Source organism: Canis aureus, chromosome X, assembly GCF_053574225.1.
Source record: "Canis aureus isolate CA01 chromosome X, VMU_Caureus_v.1.0, whole genome shotgun sequence".
Taxonomy (NCBI): Eukaryota; Metazoa; Chordata; class Mammalia; order Carnivora; family Canidae; genus Canis; species Canis aureus.
This window is the reverse complement of record NC_135649.1, coordinates 74223001-74239772: the sequence shown is the minus strand read 5'-3', so window position 1 is coordinate 74239772 and position 16772 is coordinate 74223001. Positions and strand designations below refer to the sequence as shown.

At 44.3% G+C, this 16772-nt stretch overlaps 1 protein-coding gene across 2 annotated transcripts in view; it reads left to right on the top strand.

Annotated features, from left to right (window-relative positions):
- ZC3H12B (zinc finger CCCH-type containing 12B) overlaps nt 1-16772 on the top strand; it is a 566523-nt gene that overhangs the window by 177092 nt on the left and 372659 nt on the right. The gene's annotated exons all lie outside the window — the stretch shown is intronic.

Sequence of the window (16772 nt, the reverse complement as noted above, 5' to 3'; positions counted from 1 at the left end):
TGCTGATTTTCAGGTGTTAGCAGTTGGGGGAGCTGCTGTGCCCCTGCCTGGTGCAGGGCTCAGTGGGGGTTGTTTGCCCCGTGAGGCCGCAGGAGGAACAGCCCCAGTGGCGGGGCCAGCTCTGGAAACCTGGATTCAGCTCCGGCAGGAACTCCGTCTGCAGGGCCTGGAGGCTCCGGGGCGGGGCCGCTGATCTGCTCAGCTGGGGCAGGAGCGTCCTCGCTGTCCTGGGCCCTCCCGGCCTCTGCCTGTCCCGGGGGAGGCGGGATCCTGGGCTGTGTCCCGGCGCCCTGTGCTCCGGGGCCTGCGCTGGTGGATTCACGCTCCCGGGCCGCGCAACCCCCTCCGCGGAGCCGCCGCCCGAGCCCCTCCGAGCTGCTCCTGGAACCGCGCAGGCCCCTCTGCACGGAGCCTCTTCCTCTGCCCGAGCCCGGCCGAGCTGCTCCCGGGGCCGTGCAGCCCCCTCCGCGGAGCCGCCCCCGAGCCCCCCGAGCTGCTCCGGGTCCCGCCGTGCGCGCTGCAGCCCTTAGGGAGCTCGGCGCACTCTCCTGGGCGCGCAGTTGCTGTTACTGTCCCGGGGAGCCGGAGGGCATCCCCGCCCTCCTGGGTCCTGCTCCAACTCCCTGCGAGCCCCTTTCCGCCCAGGAAGGTTGGTGCAGCTCCTGCGTCTCCGGGACGGGGCTCTCCTGTCCTGGGGACACTCGCCCCGGCCCCAGCCCGGCTCCTCGCGGGGCTCCTCCCCCTTGGAGGCCTTCGTTTCTTTATTTCTTTTTCCCCGTCTTCCTACCTTGATAGAAGCGCGAACTCTTCTCAGTGTTGCATTCCAGCTGGTCTCTCTTTAAATCTCAGGCCGAATTCATAGATTTTCAGGATAATTTGAAGGTTTTCTAGGTAGTTTGGTGGAGACAGGTGATTTGGAGACCCTACTCCTCCGCCATCTTGCTCCTCCCCCTTTTTTAAATTTTTTTTAAATTTATTTATGATAGGCACAGAGAGAGAGAGAGAGAGAGAGAGAGAGAGGCAGAGACACAGGCAGAGGGAGAAGCAGGCTCCATGCACCGGGAGCCTGATGTGGGATTCGATCCCGGGTCTCCAGGATCGCGCCCTGGGCCAAAGGCAGGCGCCAAACCGCTGCGCCACCCAGGGATCCCATGGACCCTGACTTTTTACCAGATATTTAATTTTAAATATTTTCTCCCATTCTGTAGGCTGCCTTTTAGTTTTGTTGATTGTTTCCTTCATTGTACAGAAGATTTTAATCTTTTTTTTTCAGAGGGTTTTAATCTTGATGAAGTCCCAGTAGTTCATTTTTGCTTTTGTTTTCCTTGTCTCCGGTGATGTGTGTAGAAGAAGTTGCCAAAGCCAAGGTCAAAGAGGTTGCTGCCAGTGTTCTCCTCTAGGATATTGATGATTTCTTGTCTTACATTTAGATCTTTAGTCCATTTTTAATTTATTTTTGTGTATGGTGCAAGAAAGTGGTCCAGTTTTGTTTTCCTGCATGTGGTTGTCCAATTTTTCCACCATTTTGAAAAGATTGTCTTTTTTTTCATTGGATAAGCTTTCCTACTTTGTCGAAGATTAGTTGAGCATAGAGCTGTGGGCTCTTTTCTGGGTTCTGTATTCTGTTTAATTGATCTATGCTTCTGTTTTTGTGCCAGTAATATACTGCCTTGATGATTACAGCTTTGTAATATAGCTTTAAGATTGGAATGATGGGCTGCCTGGGTGGCTTAGTGGTTGAGCATCTGTTTTCATCTCAGAGCATGATCCTGGAGTCCTAGGATTGAGTCCCACATTGAGCTTTCTGGGTGGAGCCTGCTTCTCTGTCTGCCTGTGTTTCTGCCTCTCTCTGTGTCTCTCATGAATAAATAAATAAATAAATAAATAAATAAATAAATAAATAAATAAATAAAATCAATCTTTAAACATTTTCTAAAAAAAGATTGAAATGGTGATGTCTCCAGCTTTACTTTTTCTTTTTCAAGATTCCTTTGGCTATTGGGGGTCTTTTCTGGTTTCATACAAATTTTAGCATTGTTTTTTCTACCTCTGTGAAATATGCTGGTGATATTTTGATATGAATTGCACTAAATTTATAGATTATTTTGGATATTATAGACATTTTAACAATGTTTTTCTAATCCATGTGCAAGGAATGTTTCTCCATTTCTTTGTGTCTTCCTCAATTTCTTATATAAGGGTTCTATGACTTTCAAGGTACAGATCTTTTACATCTTTAGTTAGGTTTATTCACAGGTATCTTATGGTTTTTGGTGTGATTGTAAATAGGATGGATTTTTTTAAAAATTCTTTTTCTGCTGTTCCATTATTGATGTATATAAATGCAACAGATTTCTGAATGTTGATTTCATATCCTGTGACTTTGCTGAATTCATGTGTTCGTTCCAGCAGTTTTTTGGTCTAGTCTTTTGACTTTTTCTACAGTTTCATGTCCTCTGCAAATAGTGAAAGTTTGGCTTCTTCCCTGCCCATTTGAATTCTTTTTATTTCTTTTTTCTTGTCTGATTGCTGAGGCTAATACTTCCAGTACTATGTTAAATAGTAATGGTGAGAGCAGACATCCTTGTCTTGTTCTTGAGCATAGAGTATAGAGGAAAAGCTGTGGACCTTTTTTGTATGGCCGTTATGATATGGAGGTGTCTTCCATCTATTCTGCTTTGTTGAGGGTTTATATCATGACAGATGCTGTATTTTGTTGAATAGATTTTCTGCATCTATTGAGAGGATGATATGGTTTTATACTTTATTTTATTAATATGGTTTATCGAATTGATTGATTTGCAAATATTGAGGCCCCCTGCAGCCCAGGAATAAATCCCACTTTATTATGGTGATTAATTATTTCAATGTATTGCTGTTTGATTGGTTAGTATCTTGTCAAGATATTTTGTATCCTTGTTCATCAGAGATATTGACCTGTAATTCTCTTTCTTTAGTGGGGTCTTTTTCCTTTTTGGAATCAAGGTCATGCTGGCCTCATAGAAGGAATTTGGAATTTTTTTGGAGGTTTTTTGATTACTAATTCAAATATATATATATATATATATATATATATATATATATATATATATAGTAGTGCAATTGTTGGCACATAGGTAGTTATAGGTAGTTATAATATATATATATATATATATATATATATATATATATATATACCAACAATTGCACTACTAGGTATTTACTCAAAGGATACAGAAATAGGGTATATGCACCCCAATGTTTATAGCAGCAGTGATGAACAATAGCCAAAGTATGGAAAGATTCCAAATGTCCATCTACCAATGAATAGAAAAAGATGTGCTATTTTATACAAAGAAATATTACTCAGCCACAAAAACAATGAACTATTGTTATTTGTGATGATGTGGATGGAGCTAATGTGTATTAATTCTAAGTGAAATAAGTTAGAGAAAGACAATACCATACAATTTCACTCATATGTGGAATTTAAGAAAGAAAATAGATGAATGTTAACTAACTAGAATTTAAATAAAACTTTGAAAAGGAATAAATAATTATTATTTATTAATGCTGTTGCTGGATCCACAGCAGGATCTCTGGTTTTATGGGTTTGCTACCATGGGCATGAGTGGTCTTGGGTCTTGTTTGGTCCTGGGTGTACAGGATTGCCTCCAGGACCTTGTAAGTAATGTGGAACTGGGATAAGAGTCTGCTTTGGTATAGATATTTGGATGCTTAGACAGCAGTTCTGTTACCAGATGTATTGATGGGTGTAGGTATTAGGAAAAGGTCTCCTAAGGGAGACCTGTTACAGGGTCTACAGCCAGGATTGAGGTCTACAGGCCTGGCTTTGGATGGGCATGTCTCCTCTCAGTCCTGAGTGAGGAAAAGTGTTCCTGAACCATGGTTAAGAAGGGCTTGAGTTGGTATGATGCCATTTCAGGATTTGCATTTGGATTGAAGTTATCTTGGTCTTACCCCCAGGGGCACAGATGAGTGCATCTCTTTGTGGGTCTCTGGATGGGCAGAATTACCCATGGCAGTGGCTGGGAGGGTTTGGAGATTAGACACAGGTTAATTTCTGGATCTGCAGTCAGACAAAGTTTGGCTGACTTACTTCTAGGAACACTGCCAAGTGTGTTTCCAAGTGGAATCCTGGGACAACAAGACTGCTAAAGGGCCAAAGCCAAGTACAGAGCAATTTCAGGATCTCTAAGGATGCAAGTGTGTGTCTCCCACAGGGTCCATGTGCAAGCAAGAATATTCATGCATAAGTATACAGCCTTTTCAAGATCTCCAGCAACACAGGAGTATTTTTTGTTGGGTCCCTTCACCTTCATAACTGTTGCTGGACTGCTATTGGCAGAGGCTGGAGCTGAGTCTAAGGTTCTTTCAAGAACTCTGGAAGTACAGATGGGGGTATTTCTTGATGGGTCTCTGCCATTCTGCTCTTTTATATGACTATTAATTTTCCTTGGCCTGCCATAAAAAACTATCACAAACTTGGATAATTTAAAACAAGAGAGACTAATTTGTCTCACAGTTTATGAATCTGGAAGTCAAAGATCAAGATGTGAACATGGCCACGCTCATTCTAAAAGTTCTAAGGGAGGATCCTTTTTTTTGCCTCTTCCTAGCTTCTGGCAGTTGCAATTCATGGTGTTTCATTACTCTTAGATTCATCATCCCAGTATCTACCACACTAGTTTATAGCATCCTCTCTGTGTCTGTTTTCAAATTTACCTCATCTTATAAGGATACCAGTCTAGGGCTCACTCATATCCAGCATGGCCTTATCTTAACTAGCTTATATCTACAAAGATCCCATTTCTAAATATGGTTACATACACAGGTACCAGGTTGTCTTGTTTTGGGAGTCACAGTTTAACCCACAAAGATGTCTTTATTCCTCAGTTCCTCCATTGCTGTCATGTTTTGCATTAGATACGTATTCTCAAGTGAACTATTTTGATTTTCTTCTTTTTCCACTTTTATTTGTATATTAAATAATTTTTAGTGACTGCCCTAAGATTTCAGTTAATGTATTAATTTATGCCTATATACTTGTCATTAATACAACTTAAGCTCAGTTAAGCATCTGACTCTTGATTTTGACTCAGGTCATGATCTCAGGGTTGTGAGATTGAGCTATATGATGTTCATGTTCAGCAGGGAGTCTGCTTCTCTCCCTCTCCTCCCACTATTCTTCCCCCCACTTGCATTCTCTTGCTCTCTATTTATAAATAAATAAATAAATAAATAAATAATAAATAATATTTTTTAAAATACCGATGTAAGCTTGATAATGTACAAAAACTGACTTCCGTATATATCCATTCCTCCCCTTGTACTACAGCTGTTATTGTTACAGATTACATCCATCAAATTAGTGTGTCCATCAATCTAGATTTATAATTATTGCCTTTTGCAGCTGTACTTTAAATCAAATGAAAAAAGGAGTTATAAATAAAAATATATTACTACAAACTTTCATAATTTCCCTTTAATTAACTTTCCTGGTGTCCTGTAATTCTTTTTGAGGAGTTGATTTACTGTCTACTGACCTGTTTTTTCCAGCCTGAAACACTCCCTTTAGCATTTCTTGTAAGGAAAGTCTACTAGTGATTACTTCTTTAGTTTTTGTTTATCTCAATTTTTCTTTCTTTATCAATTTTGATTTTAAGATATTAATTTGCAATCCATTTATTCGGGATAGTACCGTTGGATATAGAATTCCTGGTTGAAAGATTTTTTTCAAAACTTTGAATAGCCTTCATTCTACCATGGTAATGATGAGTAACAAGCCATTAATCATATTAATGATCTTTTATACATAATAAGGAAGTTCTTCCTTGCTGTTTTCAAGGTTTTTTTAGGTGTAGTTGTCAAAAGTTTGATTATGATGTATCTAGGTGTGGATATCTTTCAAACTATACTCCTTGACCTTCCCTGAGCTCCTTGGATGCATAGATTCGTGGATTATGAAATTTAATTTTTCCATCATTTTTTCAAATACAGTTTCTACCTTTGTCTCTCCTCTCCAAGATTTTCCATTATGCATTTATTACAATTTCAATAATGTGCCACAATACTCTTAGGCTGTTTAGTTTGTTTTTGGTCTAAACATGCTTTTAATGGGATGCACTCTGGGGTGAGGTTCCGAGGCCCACAGGGGAGGGAGAGAGCAGGGAAGTCACTGGTCAGTGGCCGGGGAAGTCACATGCAGGGGAGTGCAAACAGGATTTTTAAGAGGGGAGGAATAAGGGGTTGTGTGTGTTTACAGGGTGATAGGTATTGGGCATATTACTGGTGAAATCAGCATGGAGCAATAACTGCTCATGCCCTTATATAGGGTCTGGGTAAAGTATGGTTCAAGTTTCCTGCATACGTCCTGTCTCCCCCTGATAATGTGTCCTTGAGCAGTATGCTGGTGATGGGAAAGTTCTGAGGTGGGGGCAAGGTGGAGGGTCTGCCGCCATTTTGTTGGTGCCTCCTGATCCCTCTTGATCCTGCCAGCCCAACATTCTGACCCTTTTGTTGTTATAGGGCATCAGTTCAGATCTGGCTACTTCCTGCTGAGCAGGGGATTTCGTGGCATCCTTCAGAAATGGGCAAGCGGGAGTAGGAGTAGGGGTGTAGGAGGAGTTGGCTGACAGATACTCGAGACATTTTGCGAATTCGTTCCTGGATGAATCAGAGAACGCAAAGGGCCACCATTAATAATATGCCAATGATTAGGAGTGGGCTTAGAAGGGGGGAGCCATGTTGTTAGTGGGGTTTTCCAGCATTGGGGTGTAGTTGGGCCGCTGGGGTGGTACATTTTGGAGAGACTCACGAACTTTGGCAAGGGTGTGGAGATTGGTCTCAACTACACCTGTTTCACTGATGTAGTAACAGCATTCTTCATTGAGAAATATGCAGGCTCCACCCTTGTCTGCTGTGAGTAGGTCTAAGGCCTGTCGGATCTGGAAAGCTATATGGGCCACTGAGGTTATCTGGCATTGTAGGGAAGCCAGAGACTCTGCTGAGGCCTCGATGGCCATTTGAAGCCTTTTAGATAGGTCCCTGGTGGAATCTACAGAGTGGATTAAGGCCCCTGTCCCCAATCTCGTGGCCATCAAGGTTGAGGCCAGGGAGACCCTGATAACTAGTGAGAGAAGGATCACTCATTTCTGCTTTTCCAGGGGGCTGGTGAGGAGGGCTACTTCTGCCTGACTATAGATAGTTAATAGTGGAACCAGGGAGACAGGCAGACAGAGAGGCAGAGGTATTGAGAGATTTAGAAAGGGTTGCCATTGCACCAAAAGTAACCACCGATAGGGGCGTGATGAGAGATAACATTTGACTGGGTGACATTGTAGAGGGAAGAGTTAGGGGTGGAGTAACAGAAAAGGAATTGGTGGTTGAGAGGGCCAGTGAATAAGGGAATGTCATGGAGAGAGAATGTCCTGGAGGTGTGGGTGTGGGGTTGGTGCTGATAAATGCATTAGGGAGGGGAACATCCACCAGAGGGCCTTTGCCCAAGGCGGCACAGATAAAACAGTGCGACAGATTGCCCATGCTGCAAAGGCTGGCGAGGGAAGGGCCTTGTTGGCTAAGTTTTATACAAGAGAAGGGGCCCTGGTCCTGAGTTGGGTTAGCCTGTAGGTGGGTTCAAAGAAGTTGTTCCTGTGCATGTATGGTGTGAGCTTGGTTACTTAGGGCGGATTGGATTTGTGGAAGTGAGACCTGCACATATATTCTATAGATTCGGAGAGAGGCAGTAGGGTAGGAGGAAAAAGGGCAGTGGTATAATTTTGCGGCTACCCCCGTCGCCCAGCAGGAATCCCAAGGGTCCAGAATAGTTAGAATATACTTATTGTGTTGTCTGTAGAAGTGGTATCATGGGTCACTGGTTGCAAAGGTGCCAGTGAAAGGGTCCTGACAGAAGTGGCCAAGGTGATGAATATTACAGTAGCGATAAGGACAGCCTCCGTAGGTTTCAACCCAGTAATTTTGGCAGGTAGGGTGGGTCTGATCATAGGTGAAACAGATTATAGCATCAGAGCTGGATACAGGAATTGACTGGAAATTTGGGATGGAGAAATTGATGAGAGCCTGGCAACCCAGTGGTTGACAATCAGTGGTAGAAAGAAGGCAAGACCGGATTCCCTGGTCCCAGGTTTCTGTCATGTAAAACCTCAACCTAAACCCAGGGTCAGTGGTGGAGTGACTAGGAGGTAGGACCAGGAGGATGATGGCGCAAAAGCCATATTTGAGTAGGTCCCAAAGGTTGTGCTGCCCATACATCTTGTGAGGGGGCTGTCTTTAATTTAGAAACGTGTGCCCATTGGGTGGTGTCCTATGAGTTTGGTGGCCATGGGGGTCGTAAGGACCACCATATGGGGACCAGTCTACTTAGGCTGTAAAGTTTTTGGGTGTAGTTCTTTTAGCAGGACACTATCCCCTGGGTCCAGGGCTTGGGGAGTATCTGGTGTGGATTCTCCTGGAGTAGGGGTGACAGAATCCACATGGGCCTACAGGAGGGCTCTTAGAAGTGTTTGGTAAGGTAGGTAAGATAGGAGAGGAGGAGGTGATGATGGAAGATTTTTTGAGTGAGTAGGAAGGGCCACTCGTAGGGAAGCTCAAAGGGAATTAGACCCGACGGCCCTCTAAGGGGTAGTTCTGAGCCTTGTTAAAGCCAGTGGGAGAAGGGTTGGCCAGGACAGGTGAGTTTCAAGGGTAAGTTTGGTGAGATGTTCTTTGAGAAGGCTGTTGGCCTGCTCTACCTTACCCAAAGACTGGGGGTGATATGGAATATGGAGTTTCTAGGTAATATTTGGGCTCTCGGAGCCTTGCTGGGTGCTGCTGGAGATGAAAGCCGGGCCATTGTCAGATTGTAGGGTCCGCAGAAGGCCAAATCTCAGAATGATGAGTTTGATGAGTATGGTGGCCGCCACATCTGCCGTCTCCCGAGCTGTGGGGAAAGCCTCTATCCACCCTGTAAAGGTATCCACTAAGGTTAATAGGTAGCGAAAGGATTTATGGCATGGCATGTGGGTAAAGTAAAGCTGCCAGTCCTCGCCAGGTTGGTGGCCATGGAGCTGGTGATTGGGTCCCGGCCTGCGAATTCCCCCTTGAGCATTTACAGTGAAGCAGGTTTTGCAAGACTGATGCACCTCTCCGATTACCTTTTGGAGATGTGGATAGTGGAAAAGGGGTTCTAGGAACTGGTATAAGGCTGTGGGACCAGTGTGTAGAGATTGATGTATGTCTGAAATGATCATGGGAGCTAAATGGTTTGGAAGAGTGAGGTTCTTTTGAATGAAGATCCAGCCTTTTCCCCTGGCTATTCCTCCCATCCTTTTTAGTGTCTGAGTTTCCTCGTCTGTGTAAGAGGGGGAATGTGATGTGTTGAGGAAGAGGAGGGGAGCTGCTGAGGAGCCTAAGGCAGTGGCTCAGGCAGTGGAGTCGGCTTTGTTGTTGCCTTGGGGCACTGGGTCCTTGGAGGATTGGTGTCCGTGACAGTGGACAATGGCTACTTCAGTGGGAAGGCTGAGGGCCTCGAGTAGTATTGAAATGAGGGGCCCATTGATTATGAGGGTTCCCTTGGTTGTAAGAAACCCTCGCTCTTGCCAGAGGACAGAATGTGTATGTGTGATGAGGGAGGCATATTTGGAGTCAGTGTATATGGTAACTCATTGCCCTTTGGACAGGTGAAGAGCCCTAGTGAGAGCTATACGTTCTGCTTTCTGAGAGCTTGTCCCGAAGGGGAGGGGAACAGCCTCTAGGATGGCATCTAGTGTAAGTATGCTGCATGTCTCTGGCCATCTGGGGTGATGAGAGAACTACCATCCACAAAGAGTATTCAGTCAGTGTTAGGGAGGGATTGATTGGAAAGTCCTGGATGTGAAGGAGTCAGCTTCTCCAGGAGTTAAGGATGAATGGGAGGGTTCTGAGTTAGTAGAGGAGGTAGGTAGGAGGGTAGCAGGATTTAGACAAGGAGAAGTTGATAGATAGATGTCAGAATTTTCAATGAAGAGAAGATGATAAAGTTGGAGTCTAGATGGGGCCAGATGAGAAATAGATTTATGGCTCAGTCAGTAGATCTCCCAGGCGGTGAGAGGAGAAAACAGTGAGGGGCCATCCCAGAGTGAGTTTAAGGGCCTCCTTTGTAAGGGAGGTGGCAGCAGCCAGGGCTCTGAGACATGGTTGCCAACCCTGAGCAGTGCCATCTAGCTGTTTTGAGAGGTATGCTAGTGTCCAGTATGTTGGTCCTGTTGGCTGTACCAGGAGACCAGTGGCTGAGCTGGAACGTTCATCAGTAAATAAGTAGAAAGGTTTTGAGGGACCTGGAAGAGCTAAAATGAGTCCCAAAGTAAGGCAGTCTTGTGTTTGGAAAAAAAGATGTTTTACAGTGGAGGAGTCTGTCAGTGGTCCCTGAGGGGTTTGTTTGGCTGCCCTATAGTTGTGCCAGGAGAGCGGAGTTAGGAATCCAGTATCGGAAGAAACCCACAAGACCCAACAAAGAATGTTGTCAGTGCCTGGGGGAGCAGGGCTGGAGATCCTGAAGTAGATGGATGAAGTCTCCAGTGAGTGTTTTAGAGGTAGGGGTTAAGGATATACCCAGATAAGTAACTGTGGGGGTGCAAAGCTGCACTTTGGAGGAAGTGACCCGGTACCCTGTAGAGCCAAGGAAGTTAAGGAGGAGAGTAGTGTCTTCCTGTGAGGAAGGTAGGGAGGGGCTACAGAGGAGGTCATCGACATATTGGAGGAGTATGCTATGTTTGAAAGGGTATTTTTGGAGAACTCTAGAAAGGGCCTGGCCAAAGAGATCAGGGCCATCAATGAATCCCTGAATCCCTGAATCCCTGAGGCAGGACCGTCCAGGCCAGTTGTTCTGAGGTCTGTGTTGGAGTCTTCCCATGTGAAGGAGAAAAGAAAGTATGAATCTGGGTGTAGAGGAACAGTAAAGAAGGCATCTTTGAGGTCTAAGACTGAAAAGTGAGTAGTGGTAGAAGGAACATTAGAAAGTAGGGTGTATGGGTTGGGCACCACTGGGTGGAGAGGGATAACATCCTCGTTAATGAGTCTTAAATTAAATCTTGTACTAGGCGATAGGCTCCAGAAGGTTTCCTGACAGGAAGAATGGGGGTGTTGCATGGGGAGCTGATGGGGATAGGGAGGCCCTGCTGGCAAAGTCAGTCTATAATAGGTTTAAGTCCCCATCGGTGAGTTTCTGAAATGGGAAATTGGGGACGGGAAGGAAAGGAGGTTTGATCTTTTAACTGGATTTTTACTGGGGGATGGTGAGTGACCACAATTGGTTTAGAGATATCCCAGACTTGGAGGTTAACAGGTAGAGGGACATGGGGTGGTGGGGAGGGATCAGGAGAAATTAAGGGTAAGATGAGGTGGGCAGAGACAGTGGGTGAGGGAGAAAGACAAATGGTGGCCTTGAGTTTGTGTAGGATATCCCGACCAAGGAGAGGAGCTGGGCATGAAGGAATTAAAAGGAAAGAATGTGAGAAGGGGAACCCATCTGGGCTGCAAGAGAGGAGTGGGGTAGTCCATGGAATAGAGGAGGTGCCATCAATTCCCATCACCACTATGGAGAGGGGAAGCTGGCACCCAAGTAGGGAAGCCATAACAAAGTAGGTATCCCCTGTGTCCAACAGGAAAGAGATGGACTTACCCGCTACCTGGAGCATGACCCTGGGCTTGGCCTGGGTTAGGGTGGTGTCCGAGTCTGGGCCCTCTCAGTCATTGTCCAACCTGAGTAGTTGGAAGGCTGTACTTACCAGCTCAGGGTTTCCTCTGTGTGGAGGCACCAAGGATCCTCTGAGACTGGGGCAGTCAGATTTCCAGTGGCCCGTCATTCGACATTGAGGGCATGGCCACGTTGGCTCCTTGGAATTGGGACATTGATGGACCCATTGTCCCTCGGTTCTGCATTTGAAGTAAGCCCCAGGTGGAGTGCGGTTGATTCCCGTTTTGTTGACTCCCAGAGCCAGCCAGCCACAGGGCTGCTACCAAGGCTTGGGTTTGGAGTTTGACCTTCTGCTGGAGTCTAGCCTGCCTCTTAAGTTCAGCGGCTTCTTCTTGGGTGTTAAAGACTTTAAATGCCATTTTCACCAGGTCGGGAATGGGAGTTTGAGGACCCTCATTGGCCTTCTTTAATTTTTACGGATATTGGGGGAGGATTGAGAAACAAAATGGGTCGCCAAGACAGTAGCCCCAGCTGGGGAGGTAGGGTCCAGGTGAGTGTACTGGGTTAAAGCCTCAGTGAACCTATTAAGGAAAACAACAGGGTTTTCGTCTGGGTTCTGAATGATTTCCCAGAGTTTATCATAACTGAGGGTCTTGTTAGAGGCCGCCCACATGCCAACGATAAGACAATGGACCATGCAGTCTTGGCGTCAGTGGCCATCTTGACCAGTCTGATAATCCCATCCGAGATCCATGACAGGAATTTCCTGAGCACCGACTGGCATAGTAGCATTGGTTAAATGGACCTGTTTGGCATGTTCTCAGGCAACAGCTGGAATACGTTCTCTCTTCTCTGGCGTAAGGGTTGTGGTCTGGACAACATGTAAATCATGCCAAATCAAGTTATATGCCTAGGCCAAATATTGGAATTCCATGATATAGTTTCCCAGGTTAGCAGAGTAAGAGCCCAGCCATTTTTCAATTTGGGGAAGGTCCTGGAGTGAGAAAGGTGCATGGATCCGAACAACGCCTTCAGCTACTGCCACCTTTCATAAGGGAAGGACCAGGTCAGGGGAGGAGGAGAACTTGTGGGATCTTGTGCACATGGAGATTGGAGGGGAGATGGGGTGAAGGTTGGGGGTCAGAAACGGGTTAAAGAGGTGTGTGGTTGGGAGGCAGGAGGAGAAGGTGAAGGGGTAGGGGGTTTCAGATAGTGAGGGGGGAGGGCTGGCATTCCCTTAGTAGGTAGACAGGCCAACGTCTCAGGAGATTCTGAGAGAACAGAAGGGGAAAAGGATTTGGGGGCATTTGGAGCTCAGGGAATAGGTGGAAGGGAAGGAGGAAGTGAGCAGTGCATATGCCAAAAGGACCTGAGTGGTGGAACATTGGGAGCAGAGGGAGGGGCAAGAGCAGAGGTCCCAGAAAGTCTACACACATATGGGACCTTAGTCCACTTGCCCCGGTGTCTACAGAGATTGTCTAGGTCTGTGTGAATTTGGTAGTCAAAAGTACCCTCAGGGGGCCATTGAGATTGATTGTCTAGGCAATATTGGGTCCAGGCCACCAAACAGTAATGAATGAGGTGGCGCCTTTTCAAGTCCTGGGAAAGGCCCAGAGTTTTGAAATTGGCCAGTAGACAACCCAACGGAGTTTTGGGGTCAAATTTGGATTGGGTAGTTCCATGATTCCTGCCGGCTAACCCAGAGGTTGTAAACAGGCATCCCCATTTGCCTCTCAGGGTCACGGACAGAAACAGAGATCACTGTGAGGATGAGGATGTCTCCTGATCCCCAGGGACTGGCAGAGAACCACCTGGTGGCTCGGTGGAGTTGCCCTGGCATGGCCGTGGCTTCAGGCAGGAGCACCCAGACAGAGGCATGGAATCGGGGAAACTTACCCGGCATTTCCAGGTGCTGAGTTCAGTTAAGGTCCTGGTGATGAGAGGAGAGAGGCTCCCTACCAGAGTGGGGCCTTGATCTCCTCCCAGGTTTCGGCATCAAATGTCAGGTTTAATCCGATTGGTAGTGAAATGAAATAGAGAGGCCAGGCAAAAGTTGGTCAAAACAGGCTTTAATAGGATGCGCTCTCAGATGAGGTTCCGCAGCCCACAAGGGAGGGAGAGAGCAGGGAAGTCACTGGCCGGAGAAGTCACATGCAGGGAAATGCAAGTAGGCTTTTTAAGAGGGGAGGGGTAGGGTGTTGTGTGTCTGTATGGGGTGATAGGTATTAGGGCATATTACTGGTGAAATCAGCATAGGGCGATAACTGCTCATGCCCTTATATGGGGTCTGGGTAAAGTACGGTTCAGGTTTCCTGCGTAGGTCCTGTCTCCCTCTGATAATGTGTCCTTGGGTGGTCTGCTAGTGATGGGAAAGTTCTGAGGTGGGGGCAATAAGGTGGAGGGTCCACCACCATTTTGTTGGTGCTTCCTGATCCCCCTTGATCCCGATGGCCCAACAGTTTTGTTCTCCTTTCTTTTCCTCAACTGGATAATCTCAACATCCTATGTTCAAATTTATTCTTTCTTTTGTCTGCTCAAATCTACTGTTAAGTTCCTCCAGTGCATTTTATATTTCAGTTATTTTGCTTTTCAACTTTAAAATTTCTATTTGGTTCCATTTTATAATTTCTTTCTTTATTATTGTCTCAATTTGTTAAGATATTGTTTTAATGCCTTCCCATATATCTTTAGACGTACTTTCTTTTACCATATTTAACATACTTAAAGTCGTTAGCACCTCCCCAGGAATCCCAGCAGAAACACTTTCCCATACCACATTTCCAAAACAGAGTTCAGTAGACCCTCAGTACTTTTGGAAGTAATATCAAGATTCATTTCCCAAGCAGATCAGAGCTAGTTAAAAGTCACCAGATTCAGGCCAAGGACCAAACACTGCTCATGGCAGGCAAGGAGAGCCTTTGCAGATGACTGGTCTGAAGGATACAACAGCCAAAACACAACAGCAGAACACCCATACAGCACACACATCAGAGGCATTCCCTGAAGTGCTAGGCCTTGTGCACTGCATGACAGCTTCATAAAGCTGTTATTTTCAGGTGCAGCAGACAAAACAGTCTTTTATAACACACAGAAGGGAGAGACTTAGACAAATGCCAATATGGAGGAATTTATCCCAAAAGAAAAAAGAAGATAAGGCCAAAGCCTGAGACCTAATCTCAACAGATATAAATAACATGCCTGATGGAGAATTTAAAGCAACAGTTATAAGGATACTCACGGGGTTTGAGAAAAGAATAGAAGACATCAGGGAGATCTTTATCACAGAAATAGAAGAGTTAAAAAGAATCTATTAGATTGCAATAAATGTGATGGAAAACAGGCTTGATGCAATGAACATTAAGCTGGAAGAAGCAGAGGAATGAATTAGTGACACAGAAGACATAATAATGGAAAATAATACAGCTGGTCAAAGAGAGAGAGAAGAATTATGGAACAGGAGAGTAGTCTTAGGGAACTCAAGGACTCCATCAAATATAATAACATTCATATTATAGGAGTCCCAGAATTAGAGAAAAAATGGGGGCAGATTTATTTGAGAAAACAATAGCATAAAATTTGCTTATCTGGGGAAAGAAACAAACATGCAGATCAAGGAGAGACAGAAAACTCCCATCGCAATAAAAAAAGCAGTCACACACCAAAACATATTGTATTAAATTTGCAAAATATAGTGATAGGGAAAAACCTTAAAAGAAGCAAGACAAATGAAGTCCTTAAATAATAAGGAAATGCCAATATGAAGGGGTGGAGATTTCACAACAGAAACTTTTCAGGCAAGAAGAGTGTGGCACGGAATATTAAAAGTGCTTAATGAAAATCTACAGCTAAGAATATTCTATCCAGCAAGGCTTTTATTCAGAAAAGAAGGCGAAATAAGAGTTTCCCAGAAAAACAAAAACTAAAAGAGTTCATGATCACTAAACCAGTCCTTCAAAGAAATATGAAAAAGGACTCTTTGCATGGAAGGGAGACACCGAAAGTGACAAAAACAAGAAAGAATCAGAGAAAGTCTCCAGAAACAATGACAAAACAAGTAATAAAATGCCAGTAAAACATATTTGTCAATAATTACTTTGTGTGTAAATGGACTAAAAGCTCCAATCAACAGACACAGACTGTCAGAATGGATGAAACAATAAGACTCATGTATATATGCTGCCTACAAAAGACATATTTTAGATCTAAAAACAGATTGAAAGTGAAACAATGACGAAACATTCTCATGAAAATGGATGTCAAATGAAAGAGGAACAATACTCACATTGGACAAACTAAACTATAAAAAAGATAGTAACAAGCAATGAAGGAGGGAACAATCCAACAAGAATATATAACAATTGTAAATACTCATGCATCCCACATAGGAGGAACAAAATATATAAAACAACTAATAAGAAACGTAAATGAACTCCTTGATAACAATACAATAATAGTATGGAATGGTAACACCCCCACTTACATCAAAGGACAGGTCATCTAAACAGAAAATCAACAAGGAAACAATGGCTTTGAATGACACACTTGACCAGATGGACTCAACAGATATATTCAGAACATTCCATTCTAAAGCAGCAGAATACACATTCTTTTCAAGTGCACATGAAACATAATTCAGAATACATCACATATTAGGACAGTATTAGGCTTCAACAAATATGAAAAGATTGACATCATATCATGCATCTTTTCTGACCACAATAAGATAAATCTGGGGGAAAAAAACAAAAAAATTGGGAAAACCACAAATACATGGAGATTAAACAGCATTCTAACAATGAATGGGTCAACCAGGAAATCAGAGAAGAAACTTTAAAAATACATGGAAACAAAAGAAAATTAAAACATAACAGTCCAAAACCTTTGGGATGCAACCAAAGTGACCCTAAGAGGGTGGTATATAGCAATACAGGCCTACCTCAATAAGCAGGAAACAACCTAAAGGAGATAGAAAAACAACAACAAAAGAAGCCTAAAAACAACAGAAGGAAGGAAATAATTGAAGATTACAGCAAAAATAAATGATATAGAAAGTAAAACAAAACAAATCAAGACAATAGAACAGATAATTGAAGCCAGGAGC